This window comes from Lagenorhynchus albirostris, chromosome 15 (assembly GCF_949774975.1).
Source record: "Lagenorhynchus albirostris chromosome 15, mLagAlb1.1, whole genome shotgun sequence".
Lineage (NCBI taxonomy): Eukaryota > Metazoa > Chordata > Mammalia > Artiodactyla > Delphinidae > Lagenorhynchus > Lagenorhynchus albirostris.
The window spans coordinates 18,447,767-18,473,415 of record NC_083109.1 but is presented as its reverse complement, the minus strand read 5'-3'; the positions used below and the strand labels follow the sequence as shown (position 1 = coordinate 18,473,415).

At 43.5% G+C, this 25,649-nt stretch overlaps 1 long non-coding RNA gene across 1 annotated transcript in view; it reads right to left on the bottom strand.

Annotated features, from left to right (window-relative positions):
- The window catches only part of LOC132505998 (uncharacterized), a 58,806-nt gene that overhangs the window by 826 nt on the left and 32,331 nt on the right, over positions 1 to 25,649 (bottom strand). Inside the window, exon 3 of the long non-coding RNA XR_009535670.1 lies at positions 1,354 to 1,440. This is a non-coding gene — a long non-coding RNA (uncharacterized LOC132505998). The remainder of the gene's footprint in view (positions 1 to 1,353; positions 1,441 to 25,649) is intronic.

Here is a 25,649-nt window from a genome sequence, read left to right as displayed (position 1 = left end):
TCCCTGGTCAGGGAACTAGATCCCGCCTGCCGCAACTAAGATCCGGCACAGCCAAATAAATAAATAAATAATTTTAAAAATTGATGTTCTTAAGTTTCCATCAACAGATGAATGGATAAAGAAGATGTGCTATATATATATATATATATATATATATATATATATATATGATGGAATATTACTCAGTCATAAAAAAGAATGAAATATTGTCATTTGTAACAACATGGATGGACCTAGAGATTATCATGCTAAGTGAAGTCAGTCAGACAAAGACAATTATATATTACTTATATGTGTAATCTAAAAAATAATACAAATGAACTTATTTACAAAATAGAAACAGATTCACAGACATAGAAAACAAACTTATGGTTACCGAAGGGGGAAGCAGGGGAAGGGATAAATTAGGAGTACGGGACTAACAGATACACACTACTATCTATAAAATAGATAAACAGCAAGGACCTACTGTACAGCACAGGGAACTATATTCAACATCTTGTAATAACCTATAATGGAAAAGAAACTGAAAAAGTATATATATATATATATATATATCTGAATCACTTTGCTGTGCTCCTGAAACTAGCACAATATTGTAAATCAACTATAATTCAATTTTAAAAATTGAGATTCTGTCACTAAAGAGTTGAGAGACTCACTTAGCAGTCTCTGGCACAATGTCCCACAGAAATAGTATTCCCAGAACATAAGATGGGATAAAATGACTAAGTAAGGAGACTGATTTTTTAAACATTTTTAACAGCTTTATTGAAGATAATTTGCATACCGTACCCCACACCTACGGCAAGTGTACAGTTTAATGATTTTTAGTAAATTTATACAGTGGTGCGACCTTTACCACAATCCAGTTTTAGAAAATTTCCACCTCCCCCAGGAGCTCCCTTCTTCCTGTCTGCAGTCACTCCCCACTCCCACTCCCAGGCCCAGGCAACCATTGATCTGCTTTCTTCTCTATAGTTTTGCCTTTTCTAGAAATTTCATCCTTACAGAACAGTGCAATATGCAGTCATTTGTGTCTGGCTTATTTCACTTAATGCAACATCTTTGTGGTTCATCCACGTTGTAGAATATATTATCTGTTTATTCCTTTTTATCACTGCAGAGTCCTCCATTGTATGGATAATGCCCTCTTTTTACAATACTTATCCATTCGCCAACTAATGGACATTTGGATTGTTTCCACTTTGGGGCTATTATGAATAACGGTGCTATGAACATTTACATGCAAGTCTTTGTGTGGACATATGTTTTCATTTATCTTGGGTGGATACCCAAGGAGATCGATGCTTACAATCGAACACACACGTTGAAAGGACATTCACTGATTACCTGCAACTGGCAAGCACTGTACTGGGTGCTGGGGATACAACGGTGAATAAAATGCAGCACAAACTCAGCCTTCCTGGAGCTTGCAATCTGTGAAGAAGACAGACGTTTAGTCAAATAATCGTGCAAACAAATGTAAAACTAACAGCAGTGGTAAGTACCATAAAGGAAGGTCACTTGGTGCCACGAGAGCCTGTGCTGGAAGGATCTGCCTTGATCAAGGAGGTCAAGGAAAGCTGCCCATTAGCTGAGATCTGAAGTATACCAGGATGATCACCCCAATGAATTTTGTCCTTCAAAGTAGTATCTTATGAGGCCATACACTTATTTCCAATAATGTTGCCCTTGCAAACAATTCTGAGCCAATGTATAAGCATGTTGGTCCCAGACCTCTTTGTCCTCAGATAAAGTCCTCGTGTTTTAACCTCTCAGAATGTTTTGTTTTCTGATTAGACCGTGACGAATCCAACAAACCACATAAGAAAATCAACTGCATCCCTTTAGAGTCACTCTCACCAATTGCCAAAAATGGAATTCCCTGCTATATCATGGACCTTATCCTCCAAGAGCTGGTGGAGAGGGGTTCATGGCAGTTTGCAAAAATAAATGCACAGAGGGACTTCCCTGGTGGTCCAGTGGCTAAGACGCCGTGTTCCCAATGCAGGGGGCCTGGGTTCGATCCCTGCTCAGGGAACTAGATCCCACATGCCGCAACTAAAAGATCATGCATGTGGCAATGAAGATCCCAGGTGCCGCAACTAAGACCCGGTGCAGCCAAATAAATAAATGTATAAATATTTTTTAAAATAAAAATAAAAAATGAACTCACAGATATCATCTGTAACAGGAGGAGAGTGGGCAGTATCAGCTCTATTCTCCCTTACAGCTCGAAATCATGTGCCTGTGAATTTGCCACTGAGAAAATGCCAGTGACCCATGGTGTGTGGAGGTAACTCCCAAAAAAGAAATAAAAAAAATGTGTATAGCCAGTGGCACTGCCCTGGCCTGCCAAAAGCACTTTCCCCAAGACAAAACTGGATAAGAATAGTTAAGCCCACAGGCTTTGGAGACAAAGAGATCTGGTTTCAATTCCAGCTCTACCTCTGGTGATCTTAGGAAAGTCACTTAACTTAGAGTTTTTTGATTTTGATAATAGGGTTGTTGTGTGGATTAAATTATTTGCACAAATTTAGCACATGGTAACTGCTGAACAAATTGTTAATTACATCCTTTCCTCTGGCCCCTATTTTCCCAAGTTCTGTGTAGATCTTCCCCCTTCTGTTGACTGGCTTTTTTTTTTTTTTTTTTTTTTTTTGTGGTACGCGGGCCTCTCACTGTTGTGGCCTCTCCCGTCGCGGAGCACAGGCTCTGGATGCGCAGGCCCAGCGGCCACGGCCCACGGGCCCAGCCTCTCCGCGGCATGTGGGATCTTCCCGGACTGGGGCACGAACCCGTGTCCCCTGCATCAGCAGGCGGACTCTCAACCACTGCGCCACCAGGGAAGCCCCTGGCTTTTTTTGGAAACATATTAATTCCATTGATTCGACCCAAGTCCATCTCTGTCCTTCTTGCCTTTGGCCTGAGGGACCTTCTGTCTTTTCAAGTGCCTTCTGCTGATATATGACCTCCATCCCTTGTGTATTAATTGGGCTGATTTAACTCTTAAAGTGCTGTAGAGCCCTCTCACCCATGTACGGCACAACTACTATTTTGATTTTCTAAAATCTGAGTTTATATGTATAAATGACTGTGCTCACTTTCGGTAACTATGATTTATAGAAAGTCACACCTCAAATGTTCTTGGACAGGATTTTTTGAAAACACTGGTCACCCTACCCTGAAATAGCTCCATAAATCCTTCGTTCTCACTCAGAAGTGTACTTTCCTGCAGCCACAGACCATTTTAGACATAAAAACTTGCTTAAGCTGAAGCTTTTTACCAAGCCTCAAGTTGCTGTGGAATTCTTTTCCTTATGTACACAATTCTGCCATCAACATTACTGACCAATTTAGAGACATGACTATCTGCAAATTGACTATTAAAAAAAAAAAAGCAATGCTGTTTTCACTGTAGGAATAAAGCACTACAGTTTCTTTTTAATTAATTAATTAGTTTCCATGTTTTTGCCAGGGAAAAGTGTGGTAGCCATCCTCCAAGATGGCCCTCAATGGTCTCCACATGCTGAGATTCAAACTCTTATACTGTCCCCACCTATATGGGGTAAGACCAACTAGGAAGGGCTTGCAGTGTAAAACCTATTTGCCATCTCCAGACATTAACTTTGACAGTGACCACAATGATGTAGCCATTTCACCTGTAAAATGGGGATAATGCCGTCTAGGCAACTTATTAGGGTGCCGTCAGGGTCACATGAGATGCATTTGGCATAAACCCAAGAATTATTATTGAGGATTTCAGGTGTAGTATTTTATACATGAGACATCAGAGTATAAACCCATTCTGTATAATTTGCATGTGTCTTAGTGATGACCAGAGGCCATATTCATAAACCAGTGTCCTCACATGGTTGAAATGTCAGTGCCTCCAAAATCTTTTGACGCAGGGCTGTAGAATCTTCCAACTGCTAAGATGTGACATCTTCCCAGACCAGACTACTGATCGGTCATAGAGAATTGCCAGGGCACTGTCCCTCTTCATGCATTTCTGAAATATTCTTTTGGATAACAGCACACTTTTCATTAAATTTTTCTTGAATGGTTTTGAAGAAGTGTAAACAACGCCCTCAAAGGACTGGTCAGCGTTGAGCTCCATGAAGTACCAGCACTTCTGCCTTCTGCTTACCCAACAAGTGAATGGCATTTGCAGGAGAAGAGCTGGGCTACCAAGACTTGCTCAGACAATTTCATTCCAATTTAAACATGTGCCCGTGATGGATTCTTGACCTTAAAACTATACAGGAATCTAGCAGTCATTTAGCCATGGTTCTCAGTGTTAGGTCTCGACATGGCCAGTTATGAAGTATATGGTAATTTGTCACTGATCCTATACAAAGGAGCACAGTCTAAATGATTTACCTTTTAAAAAAATAAATAAATGGGAGCAGATATTCTTATAATAATGTAACTCCTATTCATTTGTATTCTGATGTGCTCTCCTGAGCAACAGAGCAGGGGGTGGCATTTAGCTGAGCACTGGCAATGTCACATAGCCCATGGTGTACCTTGTCTATGGCTCAGCCTGTGGTGAGAGACCATTACCAGTTCTGACAACTATAAATCATGATAGTGTTGGTGAGGGAGTGGTGATTTTATAGTTATTGCCACTATTAATGCTTTTGCTTCAGGAGTAGATGCTTTCTCAACTTATTACTAGTATTTGTTGGGCAAAAGTCTGGGAGAAGAACAAAACTTGTTAAAAATAAAGTTAGCCATATTTTATTAGTTTTTCCTTATATAATGGCAATTTTTGAGATTTTTTGTAATTTTCAAAATGGTTTTATGACCATCACACCATAAATATTTTCACTACTATTTGTCTTAATTCCCTGGGGGAAAAAATCAACCTAGATGGTGAGAAGTATAGTTTTCATCCAAACCTCCTCACTAGAAATGGAAATAAAAACAAAAATAAACAATGGGACTTAATGAAACTTAAAAATTTTTGCACAGCAAAGGAAAACATAAAGGAGACGAAAAGACAACCCTCAGAATGGGAGAAAATATTTTCAAATGAAGCAACTGACAAAGGATTAGTCTCCAAAATTTACAAGCAGCTCATGCAGCTCAATATCAAAAAAAACCAAACAACCCATTCCAAAAACGGGCAGAAGACCTAAATAGACATTTCTCCAAAGAAGATATACAGATTGCCAACAAACACATGAAAGGATGCTCAACATCACTAATCATTAGAGAAATGCAAATCAAAACTATAATGAAGTATCACCTCACACCAGTCAGAATTGCCATCATCAAAAAATCTACAAACAATAAATGCTGGAGGGGGTGTGGAGAAAAGGAACCCTCCTGCACTGTTGGTGGGAATGTGAATTGATACAGCCACTATGGAGAACAGTATGGAGGTTCCTTAAAAAACTGCAAAGAGAACTACCATACAACCCAGCAATCCCACTACTGGGCATATACCCTGAGAAAACTATAATCCAAAAAGAGTCATGTACCACAATGTTCACTGCAGCTCTACCTACAATAGCCAGGACATGGAAGCAATCTAAGTGTCCATCAACAGATGAATGGATAAAGAAGATGTGGCACATATATATGATGGAATATTACTCAGCCATAAAAAGAAACAAAATTGAGTTATTTGTAGTGAGATGGATGGACCTAGAGTCTGTCATACAGAGTGAAGTAAGTCAGAAAGAGAAAAACAAATACCGTATGTTAACACATATATATGGAATCTAAAAAAAAAAAAGGTTCTGAAGAACCTAGGGGTAGGACAAGAATAAAGACACAGACATAGAGAATGGACTTGAGGAAACGGGGAGGGGGAAAGGTAAGCTGGGACAAAGTGAGAGAGTGGCATGGACATATATACACTACCAAATGTAAAATAGGTAGCTAGTGGGAAGCAGCCGCATAGCACAGGGAGATCAGCTCAGTGCTTTGTGACCACCTAGAGGGGTGGGATAGGGAGGATGGGAGGGAGACGCAAGAGGGAGGAGATATGGGGATATATGTATATGTATAGCTGATTCACTTTGTTATAAAGCAGAAACTAACACACCACTGTAAACAATTATACTCCAATAAAGATGTTAAAAAAAAAACAACAAAAAACACAAACCTCCTCATTGGGGTCACAGGGTATATAGCAGAGAAAACATTGAGACACAGCTCTGATCCAGTATCTCCCCTGCACAAATACTCACATATTGCAAGTTTGCTTATTCTCCTTACTCCTGGGCATTAACAAGGGCAAGGGCAAATCAGGGTCACCACAGGCAGAGCTCTGTAAACGAAGTAAAATTCCTGGAAGACCCATTGACATTGAGCAAGTACAAAGTACCACAGGCAAAATGGAGTCAGGATTAGGAGCCAGGAGCTCCAAGTCATTTGGAGTTAGGATCAAAAAAATAGGTGGTTGAAAACAAATGGCAAAGATCCAGGTAGGATGATCTGTTTTGGTAAGTAGGTCCAAATGGTGATCTCTGTGTGTGTGTGTGTGTGTGTGTGTGTGTGTGTGTAGTCTTGGAAGCATATTGTTTAGTTAATTAAAAGAGACAAGGTAGATAAGGGTAGCTCATGAATGATTAGATGGACGGTTGGATAGTTAAAATGATGCATGGAAAATAATGAAATATCTGTGAAGCACAGGAAAGCAAAGTACAATAAAGTGAAGAAAAAATGATGCATGAATGATTGGTGGAGGAATGGATGATCAAATGGATAAATGGGAATAATGAAATTAGGATGGATGGCTAATATGACAGATGAATGGGTGGTGGGCAAGTGAATGATTAGTTGGATGAATGGATAAATAAGTGGACAATGGATGGATGAATAGATAGATACATACATACATACATACATACATACGTACATGGGTACATAGGTACTAGATGAGTGAATGGATGACCAAACTGATGGATTGGTGGATGAACACAAAGACGGACTAATGAACAGATGGATGAATGAATGCATAAATGGACAGATGGTGTGGTAGAATAATGGCTCTCAAAGATGTCTTAATCCCTGAAATTTGTGAATATTTTAGTTTACATGGCAAAGGGGAATTAAGCTTACTAATCAACTGACCTTGAGATGGGGATATAATCCTGGATTATCTGGGTTGGCCCAATGTAATCACAAGTACCCTTATAAGAGGAAGGCAGAAGGGACAGATTTAGAGATTTAAAGATGGTAGGCTGCTGGTTTTAAAGTTCAAGGAAGGAGACATGAGATCAGGAATGCAGGTGGGCTCTAGAAGCTGGAAAAGGCAAGGAAACAGATTCTCCCCTAGGACCTCCAGAAGTACTGCTGCTCTACCCACATTTTAATTTTAACCCCTTAAGACCCATTTTGGACTGCTGAACTCTAGAACTGTAAGATAATAAATCTGTGTTGTTTTAAGACACTAAGTATGTGGTAATTTGTCACAGAAGCAATAGAAATGGATGAATGTATCAATGAGTCAATAAGTGGATGGAAAATGGATGAATACTTGGATGATTAAATGGATGAATGATAAATGGATGAATACACTGATAGTTGGGTGGACGAATGGATGGATGGAGGGATGGGTGAATGCATACATGAATAAATTGTTGGTTGGTTGGAGGGGTGGGTAAAAGAAAACTTGTTTCTCCATTCATAACACTTCTGACACCAAATGTGTGGGGTTTTCCCTCACATTAATCAATTCTGATACTAACTACCTGGAGTTAGCATAGACCCCCACAGGTTAAGGGCTCATCCCCACAAGACTGCTCCCCCAACTTTGAACGCCAGTCACAAGTAGAGTGTTCCCAGGTTACTCACACTTCTATCCAACTTGGCTACAAATCAGGGCTGCCCATGACTCTCTCCTCAGGTTTGATAATTGGCTATAATGGATCACAGAACTCAGGGAAATGCTTTAGTTATGTTTACCAGTTTATTATAAAGAATATTGTAAAGGATACAAATGAACAGGCAGATGAAGAGGTATATAGGGCAAGGTCTGGAAGGGTCCTAAGCACAGGATTTTCTGTCCAGGTGGAGTTTGGTGTGTTCTACCCTCCCACTATCTGGATACATTCACCAACCTGGAACATCTCTGAACCCCATAGCTGGAATTTTTATGGAAATTTCATCACTGTAGGTGTGATTAACTCAATCTCCAGTCCCTCCCCCCTCCCCAGAGGATGAAGGGGTGGGGCTGAAAGTTCAAAACTTCTAATCATGGCTTGATCTTTCTGGTGACCAGCCCCATTCTGAAGCTATACAGGAGCCCACCAAGAGTTGCCTTATGAGAACAAAACATTTTTCTATCCCCCAGGAAATTCCAAGGGATTTAGGAACTCTGTGTCAGGAACCAGGGGTAGAGACCAAACATATTTATTACGTCAGAGAGGGGTAAATGAATATATGGATACATCAATGGATAAATGAATTGATGGACACATGGATAAACGAATGGATGAATAGGTAGGTGGGTGGACAGATAATGGATATATAAACAAATGGTGAGATAGAATGTGAGTTGGTGTATAGATGCATGGATAGATGGATGGTTGTCTGGGGAAGGAGTAGATGACACATGGATTGATGATTGGTATGATGGATGATTAAATGGATATATGAATGGGTAATGAATGAATAGATAAATGAATAGACACTTGGTTGGAGACCTGATTGGATGGATAGGTACTTGCATGTATGTATGTATGTATGCATGAATAAATAAAAACCATCTTACGCTCAAAGACAAAAGCACTATCTTTGACCTGAAGTGTGGACTTTTTGTCCATTAGGGAAGTTTCCAGTTAGGAAAGGAGAAATCCAGATGGACTGTAAAATGTGTACAAAGTCCTGAACTTGCACTAAGCCTCCATCCTCCAGAATGAACAATTTAAAACAAAAGACTTAGGGAGGGCGGGAGGGAGGGAGACGCAAGAGGGAAGAGATATGGGGATATATGTATATGTATAACTGATTCACTTTGTTATAAAGCAGAAACTAACACACCATTGTAAAGCAATTATACTCCAATAAAGATGTTAAAAAAAAAAGAAAGAGAAAAAAATAAAACAAAAGACTTTTGCACTTGATGGTTTCTCCATTTGGAATGTAACACTCTTCCTTCAAATAATTAACTTCTACTCATTCCCTGCATCATAGCACAAGCATTGCTTTCTCAAGGATGCCTTATTTATTATGCTCTTACAGTATTGCAAAGCCTTCCTTTGGAGCACTTTTAAAATTTCAATTTTACATTTATTTGTATGATCATGTGATTAGTATCTGTCTCCTCCACTAAACTGTAGCTGCAAAGGGCAAGGATCAAAGTATTTGGGCATGCCATTTTAGCCCCATCTCTTAAGTCGTGCCTGGCACATAGAAAAAAAAATGTGGGGTTTTTTGGTAAGTACTTTTTGAATGGATTGAAACCTTCCTGTGGCATTCCTACTCATATCATCAGAAAATATCTTGATGGGTTGCTGGAGCATTATTGATAACATGGTGGCTAAGTCTGGCTTTCCTGATGGAAGATTTTGACAAGGAATCTAACCCTCCAAAAGGGAGGAGCCAGGCACTGAGTCCAAGTCTTCTTCTGTGCCAGAGAGGACCAGGGCCCTTGTCTCTGCACCAGGCCAACCACGTCTTTACCTTAACTCAGGTCCTCCTCACTCAGCTGTCCTGGAAACAACAGCCTCTCCGACTTGCTGAGGCCCTCTAGCCATCTTCCATCCTGACCTCCATCAGCACCAGCTCCAGCCACCTGCCCCTGCCCTGCTCCAAGCCGGCAGGTTCAGAGGCCACACCTCTTCCTAGTGACTAGTAGAACCTCTCCGGTCACTCTGATCATCCTTCTTTTCTTCATCTCCGGTTAGTTTCATTTTGATCTTTTCAGGTCTCTGCTAGGCTTCAGTTTGAATTTTGTGATATTTTCTTCCTTCCTGTGTCCAGGGCACTGAGGGTCTAAGAGAACTGTACTCAAATCACCTCGCTGTATGAACTGGGCAATTTACTTAACCTTTCTGAGCCTGTTTCCTAATCCACGAAATGGATGCAATAAATCTATGTCCCAGGGTGGTTGCAGAGGTTAAACAAGATGATATAAATGAAGTATCTAGCACAGTGACTGGCAACGGTAAGTGATAATCAATTATTAATTTTCCTTCTTTTCCCAAGGTTTTTCTCTCTTGTTTCTTCCTGCGGCACAATGTACTCTCCTTTTCTATTTCCCAGTTTTCTGTCTACAGAACGTTTTCTAGCCTTCATAAAAATAGCACTTCATAAAACAAAATTGCAAAGTATTTTTATATTTTTCAGATAACTTAATTCAATTATAGACTGGTCAATTTTAGTTATTTGAGCATTACTAAAACCATCTGAAGCTGATAAATAAAGTTCTATATTCACATTCAGAAAATAAAGAGCTAAAGCAATACTTTGGAAAACGGTAAGGAAAAGACATATTCCTTGAGGCCTAAGATCTCATATGGAACAGGTCAGCCTATTGCTGCTTCTTCTGGCTCGGAGACAATGCACAAGGAACTCTTTATATTTTAAATTTCACTTCACACAGCAGCCATGAAGCTAGTGGAAGAATGGAAGCCCACATCTTCTGGGAAGAAGGATTTGGCAGGTGGTACCTGTGAGTTACCCACAAGGTGCCCACGTGCGTGATTTCATGCTGGAGATCTGAAAATTCACAAGGAAATTAAGAAATTAGTGAGAAAGAGCTTATCAACTTATTTTTGGAATAGTGGAATAATTATGGTGAAGATCTCGAAGCTAAAGGAAGAATTCAAGACAGGGTCATAATTAACTATTACCAACATAAGCACAGAGGAAAACAGATGGTTCAGAGTTCAAATACTGACAGCAGCACTTTCTGACTTAGTAACTTTGGTCAAGTTACTTACTCCATTTCTCTGGGCCCCATTTTCTTCATCTGTAAATGAGAAACTAATATTGTTGACATCATAGAAATGTTGTGGTTATTAACTAGTGCATTAAACAGTGCCAGGCACCTAAAAAGTGCTTATTTAGGGGGTAAGTGTGATTATTAATTATTATTAGTTATGGGGTTTCTGGCACATTCTCCTTCACCACCTATTATTGAGAAAGGTACTTGCATAGCACTGGAAATGTTGGGGATCATCTCCAAGAAAAGGTGGTAAGACTGACCTGTCTCAAAAAGGTCTGGATGAATTAACTCAGACCCTGATTCTCAGACTTACAGCTCAGAAACCTGATTTTGTCAGTACTGAGAACAGCTTCATCTCTAGGGCAGACTCACAGTTACCAAACTCTTTAGACCTATAAACCAGATCGTAGTCAATTAATTTTCAATGAGAAACACAGCATTTGAGAGGACTAGCATACTCAGGTCTGTGTGATCAGAGCATTTTCTTCCTGGGCTCACACCTATGTGGGAAGCCAAGTCTTCATAAGAAGACTTCGCCGTGGGCTTCCCTGGTGGCGCAGTGGTTGAGAGTCTGCCTGTCGATGCAGGGGACATGGATTTGTGCCCCGGTCCAGGAGGATCCCATATGCCGCAGAGCGGCTTGGCCCGTGAACAATGGCCGTTAAGCCTGCACGTCCGGAGCCTGTGCTCCGCAACGGGAGAGGCCACAACAGGAGAGGCCACAACAGTGAGAGGCCCACATACCGCAAAAAAAAAAAAAAAAGAAGACTTCATCGTAAGAAACTTAGAGTCAGAGACTAGGAGTGAGACTAGGAAGATCTATATAAAGTAGTCTCAGTCCATGCTACCCCAAGCCAGCAGTCTCATGTTAGGAATAGCCTTTCCTCTGCTGTGTATTGTGAAACTTTATCCTCTTTGCCAAGCCAAAAAGGAAAACATTCACTGGTGATTTGGACTGCATAAAAAAATTCAAACTTCTGTACAACCTAAATACCAGAAATGAAGGCAAAAGACAAATGATAAACTGGAAAAATATTTGGAACACATATGGCCATCAAAAGGTTAAAATCTAATCTATATAAAGAGCTCTTATGAACCAATAAGAAAAGAGCAACACTCCATCACAAAAATTGGCAAAAGATACAAATAGGTAGTTCACAGAAAAAGAGTACTAATGCTTTATAAATTGTGAAAGGGATCACACTGTGCTTATGACTAAATGCTTTATAAACTTTGTCAAGCTGTTATTTTATTATTGCTATAACTTACCTTTTTTGTTAATGAAATATACATATCAATATATATGGCTGTATATTTGTATGTATCTGGTATTATATTTTTATATGATTAATAGCCATTAAAATGTATTCTTCTACTAATTACTTCTATCTGTTGCCTATTTTTCTTTTGAGGTATTATTTCTCTTATTGATTTAAAAAGCTATGTATCCAGCTATTACCCTTTATACACATTGAATAAAGTCATGGGGGAGAAGCAGAAGAGAATCCCCTTTAACCAAATATCCACTGTGTGCCAGATTCTTTCACATAAATTATCTCATTTATCCTCAAAACAATCCTAGGAAACAGGTGCTCTAATCTCCATTTCACAGCTGAGGACCCCGTGGCTCAGAGACGGGGTACTTGCTCAAGGACACACAGCTAGCAAGGACGATCCGAACTCTGAAGAAAAAGCTGTGCTCTTCTCTCTCAGTCATGCAAGTGCCCTCCCAGAAGGCTCCCAGCTCTCCTGACCATCACGTAATCTCTACCCTGCTATAACATCTGGGAACCCAGATGCAGGGTCAGCCCCAGCTCATTCTTGAACCAACACCAACCGGGGAGAAGTAATGGGTAGTCTAACATTAATCATACTGTCCTTGTTCCAGCACCTTGTGAGTTTGGGGTTGAGTCCTGGACACCTGAGTACCCACTGAGTTGCAATTTCCCCTCCTCACCCTGAGGCCAGGCCAAGTCAGATGCCTACACTTGAAAGAAAAAAGGAACTCATACTAAAGAGGAGTAAGCTATCACTCATCTTCTCTCCTTAAGAGGAAGAGTTGTAATTTGATCAGGTCAGATGCAAGGGCAAGGGGGTCAGGACCACTAAAGTCATAACCAGGAGTACAGCCCTTTCTTCTGCCTCCCATCCACATCTGCTACATTTGCTGCTACATTTTCATACGCACCCAATGCATCAGTTCCATCTGATTGCCTGCAGTGCCCCAAGCAGGCTTTGCTGTAACGTACCTCCATGCCAGTACGCAGGCTTCTCTCTTCCACCTAGTAAATGCTTTTACATCCTTCAATTACCAACTCGCCTCTACTGTGAAGGACCCTCAGTCCTTCCCCTCCACTATAAAGGCCTCCCAGAGCCCCCCTCCATTAGGAAGGACCTCTAGACCCTCTTTCCGAAAAAGCAGAGGCAGAGCCTCATTCTCTATGCTCCGCAGCCCCTGTGCTGACTTCTGCCATAGCCTTAACCGAGTTTTACTGTGTCTGGGTTCGCCACCCAGCTCAAACAGGGATTTTCTCCAGGGCTTCAGTCACCTCAGCGCCTCCCGCGCCCAGCACAGAGTGATGAATGGACGATGGTCCTTCGGAGCCTAAGGTCTCTCCTCCCCCCCAGCATGTGCCCAGACTCACGGGGCTGATTTCTGTTTTAGATCTCACTCTAATTTGTTTCTTTGAGTAATTTGCTTCCTTCCCCAACTTTCATGAAGACTGGTTCCTGTCTCAATCTTGATAGAAGGGCCTGATATACCTCTTGCTTTGTATCACCTGCCAGCTGGACTCCCACCACTAATTCTGGCTGCTTGCTGGGAGAGTCCTAGAGCCTGGGCTTTAGTGTGGACCCTGCAACTTTTTAAATCCTTCCTGAGCCAGCAGAGTTTCCCCAGCTCCTGCCATACTCCTGGGGTAAATTCAGGACCAGGCCCTAACCCTTCTGGCCCTCTCCATGGTCTTATGGGTGTGAGAAGAGGCCTCCTCATGACCATAAGACTCAAACTTTGGTTGCAACTTGATCCCCTACCATTCTGCCCCCCTCCTACACCACCTCAAGCATGTCAGAAGGCAAATCAGCTGAGTCACTCCTGAGCCCAGCAACATCACAAGCGAAATCAACAGAGCAAAAGGAAATTAGCTCATTGCACAGAGAGGCACTTAGACCAGGCAGACAGTTCCAAAGCCCCAGGCAGGCCAGGAAAAGGACCACCTAGATTGTCACCGTGTTGTCCTCTCAGCTGTTGCCACTCTACGGAGAGACTTGCTCTCGGGACTTAGCCTGCAGACCCATTCACACCTGAGCAGTCTCTGGCATAGGGGAAGGACCATGGGACCCTACTCAGCTGTCTCCAGGACCCTCATTTTTACACACCTCTTCAAGATGAGCTGCCGGACCAGGGGACGGAGAGGGTGATGTATCCTGAACTCTAGGGGAAAGATCTTTGAGGGTCATCGCCGAGTTGGTCTTTAGATACTGATATCCACTCTGCACCAGGCCCAAAGATTAATAAATCATCATTTCTGCCCTGGAGGTTCATGGTGCAGCAGATGAAGATGTTCAAGCACTCCAGACTGGGCTCTCGTAGAGAAAAGGAAATACAAGTTGAGACAGAAGTCCAAACAAAGCTCCCTTGTGTGGGGTGTGGTTGAAAGGAGAGAGCACTGGCTAGAGGGTGGGGAGAGCTGATTTCATTTTAAGAAGTACGTATTGAGAAGTTCAGATGGTTGTGATACAGAGGGAGCAAAGAGAGATGAAGCTGGAGAGGTAAGGTATAGGAGAGGACTTCCTTTTGAAGACCAGATCTCTACGGCAGAATGTTCACTGTGCTCAGGAGAAGGAACAGACCTGGAAGTGAAGATGACAGGCTTAGGTTGGTACACGTTAAGTCTGAAATGCTGGATTGGAATGGAATCCATTTGCTCTGTGTGTTTGACACTTCTTTAGCCTTTCTGAGCAAAGTGGCCATAAACCATAGGCCTTGTGCAGGACTCTCTGGATGAGCAGTGATCACAGACTAATCACACTATCTTTTGGGAAGTTTGGATCTATAGGATCAACTTACGTAGCAGAGTGGCCTGCAGAAGCAGTGAGGCAGGAAAGTCACCGGGCAGAAGAGGCTGTGGGGTTGACAGAAGGAGCCTGGCGAGAAGCTATGACCCAGTGAGAGCAAATAGTTGGTAGGGGTAAGAGAAATCAATACACCCACCAGAGGGAGAAGCCAGGAGATGGAAGTAGAGATAGAAAGGCGATAAATCATGAGCATGGTGAAGTAACAAAGGCAGGGAGCAACGGTGCCAATTTATCAGGGAACAACGGAATGTCTGGAAAAATAACAAACATTTTCTATTCATCCACAACTACTGGACTCCAGGGAGAGGTCCAGCTCCTCTCTCCCTGGCTTTGCCTCCAAGCAGGAGGCATGCCAAAATGCATGGGCCACAGGCCAGGATACTAACTGGGCCACAGGGCCAAGGGTGAATCTCCCTCCTTTACAATTAGCTCTTTTTTGAAATACAACCTCTGGTCCTCCCATGTGGCTGAGAAGATAAATGGCCTGGATTTGTTCCCATTTAAGATCTGTGTTTCCAACCCATCAATGAAAGCCTGAGGTGGGTGGGTAAGTCAAGACCTGCTGTGGAACTATCCTGCTCAAGGATGAATATATCATCCTTGGGGTTGACATTTCGTGCCTTTGGAGTGTGGACTGGGGATTGGCCCCATGGTGGGGATAAGACAGAAAGGATATTGTACCATTCAGGTTGTCTGGTTTCCAACAATAGAAACCACATCCAGTTGATGGAAGAAATTTTCACATGCTGAGGTATGGGGAAGTCATTCTGGTTCATACACGATTTGGCTTGAACTTTACGCTAACTAGAACAGCCTGTCCTATGTCCTGTCAGATATGCATTTTACATCTGCTTTAAGCATTAAAGAATGCATTTAAAAATAAAAATGGAGTGGCTCTGGTTCAGGCATCCAAAATGGGGCTGGGTGGCCATTGTGGATGTGGTCTCAGACACGTTTCCTGCATCGCTGAGAACTTGAGTTTTCTGAACTGTATCAAACTCAAGGACACCACCAGCCATTCTCAAAACAGTGTCTACTAGCAGCTGCCAGCTCCAACTTCTGGTCTCAAAGTCTCCCCCGTGTAACTGTGTGACCATTTTGACTCCCAACCTATCCTTGCTTAATAAGCATCCTTACTTCTTGCCAGCTCCAGTCCTAATTCTTGACAAACAACTGTATGTAATTTTTAAATTTTTGCCTATACTGTATAAGCCACTTCCATTCTGGAGTCTGGAGGAACACAATTCAAGCAATTCTTGAGTCTGTGTCTCCCGGGCTATAGTCTTCAGTTTGGCTCAAATAAAACTTTTCTATTCCTACTTGTTTATTATTTCTGTTGACATAGTGGTCCTAAATAGAGACAGTGACTCATTGGAAGAATATCAAGTAGCTCGTAGAACTGACAAAAGGGCTGGAAAACTGGCCTCAGAAAAGCCAGCTAAGATTCTATTGCAGGCACAGTCCAGTTAGGTCATTCCCGCCAGTGCTGCTGTCACTAGACAAACACCGCCAACGTGCTGGGCTCTGGCCTCCTCCAAATAGAATGGGTACTCGGGTGCTCAAATGGTGAATGTCTTTTTCTGAGGTCAGTTAGGTCTCCCTCCAGCCCAGGTCAAAAAAATCCACATTGTTCAATCCAGTGCAAGAGGCCAGAACCTCAGAAAAATGCACACAAAAGTGTGCATTTATCTGGCCTTGTTCTCTAGGCACATATTTCTTTCAAAGACTTGGGGAGAAGGAATGAGCAGAAGTGGTTGGGACAGGATGGGTTTCAGGTCTCAGAGAATCCTGCACCTCCTGCAAATTCCATTATCCCCATCATGACTTAACACAGTTGGCAGTCCTGGCCAAGAGAGCTCTGAGCTGAGACCTGAAGGGTGAGTAGCAATTAGCAAGGCAAAGTGATGAGGGGAGGGATCTTCCAAGATATGCAAAGGCTTGGTGCATTTAAGCCACTGAAATTGAGGGACTTCCCTGGTGGTGCGGTGTTAAGAATCCGCCTGCCAATGCAGGGGACACGGGTTTGAACCCTGGCCTGGGAAGATCCCACATGCCGTGGAGCAACTAAGCCCATGAGCCACAACTGCTGAGCCTGCGTGCCACAACTACTGAAGCCCACACGCCTGGAGCCCGTGCTCCACAACAAGAGAAGCCACGGCATTGAGAAGCCTGTGCACTGCAATGAAGAGTAGGAGGTCCCACTCGCCACAACTTGAGAATGCCTGCGTGCAGCAACAAAGACCCAACGCAGCCAAAAATAAATAAATAAGTAAATAAATTTATAGGTCACTGAAATTGTTTCCATGTGACTGGGAAGATAAGCAAAGGGGATAGTGGGATGAGATGAGCTAGAGAGGAAGAATATAGTAGAGAGTTTGGATTTTATGCTGATGGCAATGGGATGCCATTGATATAAGTTGGGGACAGACATGATGATATTTGTGCTTTAGGAAAGACAACTGACTCCTGTAAGGATGTTAGTTCCACGAGGACAAGGAATTTGTTTTGCTTTCCACTGTATCACCAGCACCTAACACACAGTAGGAACTCGATTCATTTCACAATTGTGAAATGAATGAATGAATAAATGACCACTCTATGAAAAATGTAGCCAGATCATCAGTTAAAAGGTGACACGGGGTCCAAATATTAAATAACAGGTGTTCTGAACTATAGTGATGGAGAGAAGTGGCCAGATTCATGCCATGTTTGGGAGACAGAATAAATTAGATGTTGGTAGGCGTGTAATGATGCTGGTAGGGGGAATAAGGTAGCCAGGATGATACCCTGGTTTCTAACTTAGATAAAGGAATGGCCAGGGTACCATTACCTAAGATATGAAAGACTGGGGTAGAGATGAACAAATTCATGTGTCAGAACATTGTTTTAGGTGTCTATGAGACAGCCAGGTGGCAACTTCCCTTGGGAAGTTTATTACAAGAGAGGTCCCTGGGAAAGCACACCTACACCCAGATAGACTACAGGTGGAGATGTAGCAGTTCGTCTGGAGAGAAATGCTAGGGTTTGTGGCAGCTGGGACACATGAGCCCAGGATACTGAGACCCTGGGAAGTTCCACAGCCCAGATTCCAGTGCTGTCTCTGCCCTTGACTCCGCCATTAAAGATTTATGTAATAAATGTTTAAATAAACATCGAGGCCTTATTCTGTGCCGGGTCCTGATGTCTTCTCTTCCCCCTCTCGTTCCCAGGCTCACCATTCTGTTACAACTGCAGGAGGACAGCCAGCCCTGATTTTTTTGGGAGACTGAGCCTAAACACTGCACCAGAACCTCTTTCTCAGAATTATGTAAGCTAGGACAGAATGCTGGAGCCTCGATTTAATACAACACAGACTGATAAAATTGAGTGCTCAAATCACATACTTGCATTACTTTTAGAGTTAAAATTGCAAAATGAAATTAAAACAAATCGTCTAACAAAATGTTTGTTTATACACATTTTAATGACTCCTTATGTAAGAAAGAGAACCCTGCTTTGTCACTGTGTTGTGGTCACATCACTCCCATTTCTCTGTGCTCTCTTGTGAGGCCAGCCTGTCTTGTAGTTGGCAGCTGGGAAATAAGCCAGGAGAAGGCAGGAGGGTAGGGGAGGAATTGAGTAATTTGCGTTACTAAGTTGCCAAATAGTAACTGCCCTGTTTTTTGGCTTCTGCAGGGTCTGGAGGTGTGGGGATACTGGGGCACTACTTCTGCTTCCAAAACTGCTCTTGGTCATGGTGGTGGGGATTACTGCATCCCTTCACTCTACAAAAGTATGAGTCAAAGAGAACAGTAAAGACAGGAACAGGTTTGTCAATTATGTTGAGACCATGGTCAAGAGACAGCTGTTGCCAGTAGAGAACACTTTTCTATTTTGCTTGGTGGGATAATGTCTGTACTTAAGAAGGAATGAAAATAATGCATGCATTTTGAACCTTGACATACACTTATTAAGTGCTATTTAAATGCTAAATTCGTTTAGTTTGAAAATGAAATCATACTCTCACAAAAGTCACTGAAATAACGAAGCATGTGCTGTACAAGGTCTTTCTGCTCTCAGATCCCTTCCTTGTCTTCTCCCTGCTTTGCTCTGTCACAGCAGGGCTGACCCCGTAGCCTTCTTTCCCAGCCTCCTCTGTCAGTTGGGTGACAGTTGGGTTGAGCATGGGAGGCGCTGGTAGAAGACTGGAGAGCAGGAGGAAAGGAGAACCCAGGGTGTTTATCTCCAGCTCTACCACGGGCGGCATCCTCAGCAGTAGTTGTGCCTTCTCTGTCCCTCCAGCCTAGGTGTGGTAGTGGCTTCCTGTCATTGTTAAGCTCTGAGTTGCTTTGCAGTCCTCCGTTTGGCTTATCAGTTCTTCCATCATTTATGTAACCAATTCTTTGCCTTGAATTCTCTCTCCTTTAAATATTCAGAGTGGTTCTGTTTTCCTGGTTGAGCCCTGTCTGATATGCGTAATATCGATGGAGAGGGATCACGGATGGGAACTTTTTGTTTTTTAAACTGAGGATGGCCACTTTCTGAAAGAAGGTAACAAAGAATCAGAAGCTGTAGTTTGCCTGGGAGTTGTGGGCATGTGGCAGGGGGATGAGCCTGAACTTTCCTGCCCCTGAAATGAACCCAGGCGACAGAGCGTGGTGGAGAAAGGGCTATCCCTATGGAATCGGGTAGGGCTCTTAGTGGCAAGCAACAGATACAGACTTGGGCTAACTTAAGGTTAAAAAGGATTTATTGGAAGACTATAGGAAAAGTCACAGAATTGTCAAGAAGGCGGAACAGTCAGCTTTCGGAAAGATCGGGAACAAGGGTAGCTCCAGGATCCAGGCAGCAGGAATTAGCAGCCTCTTTAGGAAGCTCGGTTGGAGTAGCTCTACTACACAGGAATCACTTTTGTCCTTGGATCATTCTGCTCCAGATTCAAAATCCAGGGAGGAAGGGAGAGGGTCCAATTAGCATGAATTGAGTGCCTACGATGGTCCAGGGAGAGGAGTACCCCAAGGCCAAGTGCAATGTAGGCAAGGAGTTTCCCCCCAAAGAGAGCAGGTGGAGAGCTGTGTTGTTTGCACCGTGGGCCCACAGTAAAAATAAAGAGTAAGGCAGGAAGAGGTGGCCCCAGAAGGAAACAGGAGTGTTCCCTTCTCTAGCCAAGAAACTGAGCGAGAACCCAAATGAAGGCCAGTCTGAGGGCGGCATGGCTGTAGCTGGAGATACTGGCTGGGGACCAGATGATCCATAAGGACTTGCTTCCACCTTTGAGCCAAAGACAGCTGCCTGCTTCCATGTAACTTGGGGCCTGACAGGGGAATCCTCAAACCAATCAATTATGGGGGTGGATGAGATTGGGGGGGATGGGGGATCGAGTCCCAGACCGGAGGCCAAAGCACAGGGCAGGGATAAGTCTTACTTCCTTTGTTTCTCCAGTATATTAGTACAGCTCTTGTTTGTACTCAGAGCTCATTAGGACAGAGTTATTTAGCACATCGTATCATCGTTCCTGGAAGCCAAGCTCCAAAAAAGCACTCAAGGGCTCTGGTTAATAGAAGGATCATATTTTCACTCTTTAAGGTGGAATTGGTAGGTGAAGGCAGAGGCTCATGAAAGAGACTGGAAGAGATTTACGGGGATCAGGAGGGTAGCAGGGTTGCCAGCCTAGTCTAAGCTGTGTCCACGTGGGGGGTGTAGAAGTGTCTGGTTATATCTCCATAGAACTAATGGGCTTGCCAACCAGAGGTCTATTGGCATGAGGCTATAAGGGGCTTCATGGGAGAAAAATCACCCTAAACAAAGAGGGAACCAGAGAACAAGATGACCTAGTGAGTAAGGCCTTCGTCCTGGGCAATTCTGAGTTCGGAGAGGGGGCTCCCACTTAGATTTGTGTCCAATGGACATCATACCTGAATCTTAGGGTGGAGTGGAGAGAGAGAGAGACTGAACTCGAAGAACTGAAAACAGACTGTAATATGAATTACAAATAATCTGAATAATCTGTTCTGAGATTCTCCCCTGGAAGTGGAAGTTTTACGTGTGAAGCTGGGGGCAAGAGCCATCAAAATACAGGTTATTGGTTGAAGAACATTCCAAACAGGGCATGGTGACAATGATAACATGAATAGCTGCATCTTCCAGGACTAGCCCAGTTGCTGTCTTTTAAAAAATGTCTAGTCATCTTCAGCTTGGTAGTGCATCTGCAGTGGAAAAACCTTGCCTGGTACACGCATTTATGATAAAGAAGCCTTGTTTCTTAAAGGCTGAGTGCAGGGTTCAGCCTGGGGGCAGGGGGTGAGGGGGTACCCTCCCTCCCTCCCTCCCTCCCTCTCTCTCTCCCTCACCCCTTCTTTTTCTCCCTCCCTCCCTCTATAGCTCCTTCTCTCCCTCTCTCCATGCTTATCTCCCTCCGTCTGTCTCTGTCTTTCTCTTTCTTTCCCTCTTCAGTCTTTTCCTCAACAATCTCAAGACCCTGCAGCAGTTACTTTCACAAAACCTGGTGGCTTATGCCTTCCAAGAGGGGAAGTTTGCAAATTGCAACAGAGTGTTGTTTTGTTTTGTTTTTCTTTGTTTTAAAGCTGAGCAGCACGATCACAGAACCTGCAGGTTTGCTGCCTACTCAGCAGGACAAACAGAGCAGAGCTTGGAAGATGAAAGCCAAGCCTACCAAAGGAAAGGAAACATGAGGGAAGCTCATTGAAAGGGGGAGGAGACTTTGCTTAAGCCATTGGAATGGGAGAGGGACACTGCCCCAAGCATGTGCTGTTTCCCTCGTCCAGATGGTGTCATTTGCCCTGCAAAACAAGTAAGAGACAACATGACTTGGATGCTCAGAAATAAATGTGTGAGTAAGTCATTTGGGAAATGATGCCCACAGCCATTGTACTTAAACAGAAGAGATTCAACCATATTTGAAAACAACTGCCCTGCATTGCTAGCCTCCAGTTCATTTGAATACTCTGTGTACATTGTATGTTTACCAGCCATATTTGCACAACGAGAATTTCCACCTGCTTCTTGTTTACTTAGGGCACATACTGTATTTGCATGGTATAGACCAGAGTGGGAAAACTAGTCATACCAGTTTGGGACTGGAAAGAGTGGAAGCTCACATGATATGTTCATCTTGGTTTCCCCAGACTCATTCCCCCTGCCACAGGTGTTAGCACATGGTAAACACTACATCTTCATCATCATCATCACCATCATCATCATCATCACCATCCTCTCATCTCATCTCATCATCTCAGGTAGAATGGTTTACTATGTGCTAGGCACTATTCTTAGAGCTCACAACGTTCGAGGGAAGTATATACTGTTACCAACCAGGGTTCTCGGCCTTCCCCAATCAATAGAAATGGACTAGAGGACAGACAAGAAATTCAGGCAAGGCTTTACTGGGGCTCTGGTGACTGCAGGAGGGAGTGAAAACAAGTAACAGGTTCCCTTGCGCACTCTCTGAGTTGGGGGCAAGCTGGTTCGTTATATGGGGTGAGGCTAGGGGGTGTGTCCAGGGGTCGGGCCAGAGGGCTGGCTTACGTGTTCTGCTCACCCCTTTGGTGGTGTTGAGTGCAGGAAGCATGCACAGTACCCTGCTTTTGCTCCCGACACCATTTTTGCTTTCTGCTCTTCAGAAGTGGCTGTTGGTTTTCTTGGTCTTTTTGTATCTTTTTGTCCATAATTTGCCCCAACTGCAGCATGCACACAGTTATTTTTAGTCCCTTATAGTTTCTTTGTATTTTGTAGCTCAAGGAGACATTTGTCCAGGTGCAAGCATGGCAGCACTGCAGCAAAGGGTCCCAGGTCCCAGGCCTGTCTCAGTACCACTATTATCTCCATTATACAGATGAGAAAACTGAGGCAGAGTTTCTGAAACTTGCCTATGGTTAAGTAGCCAGTACATGCTACAGCCAGGATGCTAAAGCCAGCATTCAAATCCAGGCAGTCTGGGGCTTCCCTGGTGGCGCAGTGGTTGGGAGTCCGCCTGCCGATGCAGGGGATGCGGGTTCGTGCCCCGGTCTGGGAGGATCCCACATGCCGCGGAGCGGCTGGGCCCGTGAGCCATGGCCACTGGGCCTGCGCATCCGGAGCCTGTGCTCCGCGGCGGGAGAGGCCGCAGCAGTGAGAGGCCCCGCACCGCAAAAAAAAAAAAAAAAAAAAACAAACAAATCCAGGCAGTCTGGACGGATGTGTTTAGTGCTGGTTGTTATTCAAGACTTTCTATTCAAGATGGCAAATTGAACAAGTGTAACTGATTACTAACCTTCTTCCCCCAAATCCTATTAAATAATCCTACTAAAGTAATAATAGTGCAGGAGTTTTTTAAAGGTTTAAATCTACAAAGATGAAGAGGGTGGGAGAGGGGATAATGTCCCCAAGCAGGAATAAAATTTTAGAAGCTGGAGAGCAGATGAACGAATGCGGGTTGACTTAGGAGACCCAGAAAGCTATCTTAAACTGGCCGTGGGAAAAGCCAAGAATCAGAGACTTGTTTTCACAACAGAATTCCCTCCCTCCAAAAAAAAAGCTCGGTGATTGGTAGCACCGCCAGATGGGGCTAGAACAGGAAGATTGGTTTAAAGTCTAAAATGTGGACCCCCAGTTCTCCTCCACAGCCCCAGCAGATTATTCAGAGAAGGTAAAATTGGGCTTCTATATTTGGGGATGCCAGGTACAACTGAGGCCAGGGGTGTCCCCGCTGAAAACAATGTTTTCAGACTGAATGTTGAAACTCCCACTCGTTTCTTCTTTCAAAGCTGCTAGGATGCCAGGATCATACCCTCTAGGCAGGATTGTGGCCAACCCTCCTCTCTGAGGAATCTGCCCAGCCTAAGAAGGGTCTAACAAATGGATCCTGGGGGTCACCTCACAGTGAAGTTCTCAAACCACATGCCCAAGCCAAGTGCAAGGAGCTTCTGATTAGTTTTTTGGTGCTTTCCTCTTATGTGTTATCAGGTAACCTAAACTTCCAAACCTAAACCTAATCTAATCATCCAAACAACCACTAAACATCCCCAAACATTTGAGAAAAGCTCCAACGTGAAAGACAGAGATCCAAACTAACAGGTGCAATTTGAAGGAATTCAAGATGATAGACAGGAGATAAGATTAGACACTGCACCCATGAAAAAAGAACAAGGTGTTATAAAAGGGGGATGCATCACATCAAGAAAGAAGTCTTGGAAATAAAAGCAGCTATAATGGAAAGGATGGAATCATTCTCCTTGGATGTTTAGTGGATGTTGCTGCATGGTCTTCCGTCTTCCACTTGCAAAGTCCGACACTATTATGATTTTGATATTTTCTATGAAAATCGTTTGAACTCCCTAGAAGCTTTTGGGATCTTCTGTCACCAGTGATCTGATATTCCTCAAAGGTGTGATTTGGGGGTAGAAATATTTTCAGTGTTGGTTTTGGCTATTCTTTAGAATCTTTGTATCTGAAAACTCACATTTTCTGGGATATTTCAAGTATTTTCAATATTTTTCTACTACTTATTGGATAATTTCCTTCCATCTGTTCTCTCTGTTCTTTATTTTTAGAACTTCTATTACTCAATTGTTGTACTTCCTCATTAGTGCCCAAATTCTCTCATATTTCCTTTCTTATTGCCCATCTCTTTGTCATTTTGTCTTTCAGAGAGATTTCCTCATTTCCACCTCATTTCTGGGCCAGTCCTGTCTAGGGAACCCCAGGAAGTCTGGATTGGAGAATGCAGGGAGGCAAGCCCTCCAGGGAGACTGTGACATCCTCTGATGTGGCATCCATCTTCCTGTAGTGTTTGAGCTGTAGGTGTGTGGGATGGTATTGGGAGCAAACCCCTGTCTGGCTCTCTTGATGCTGTAGTACTGAGACCTCGCTATGACCCTCTTGTCCATAGCCCCTCCTCAGCTTTCCCAGTCTCCAATCCAAATGATTTTCATTCTGCCCCTAGAGCGGAAGCTATAGATAGAAGTGGGGGAATTGGGAATGTAAGATTGTCTTCTGAGTCCTGGTATATTAAAACATCCCTTTAAAGCCACTCTTGCTACTGACCATCCCAAAGAACTGGATTCTATGAATGCCCAAGAAATGACCAAGACTCCAGTTTAGGTACTCCCTTCAAAGAGCCAATGCCTGGGTAAAAGGCAGGGGTCAATCTGATAGTCTCCTATAGCAGTTTAGAGACTCACAACTCGTCAGGAACATGGGACAGGAAGATTTTTGTTAGACCTCAGGTAACACACCGTTGCCTAGGCCTTGCTGCGTCCTGGGATGCCAGAGGACTTGTTTCCTTAGCAATGATAATCATGTGACAGGAACACACAGAGATCCAGAGATGTTGCTTAGCAACTAGGCTGCACCTGCTGGGGCTCTAGGCCAGCAGCTTGGGCTGGGGAGCTTGGCTTTGAACTTGGAAACTCCCATCAGGGCTGGCAAAAGGGGGAAGACCTAATTTTGGCACATCCAGTTTTGGCCCTGGGCTTTTGCAGGGATGGCTGTGGTACAAATGGGGAAACGGAGGCAGAGGGGACTGGCTTTCCCCTAGTAATGGGATGTGGGAAGTAGTGGCAGATGTGGGAAGGGCAGGGCTAGACAGGAGAAGTGACTGTTGGGCTGATGTGGGGAGCAGTTCTCTGTCTGACTCACCCTGGAGAAAACTCTGACATCTCAGAGGATGGGTCTCCAGAACCCT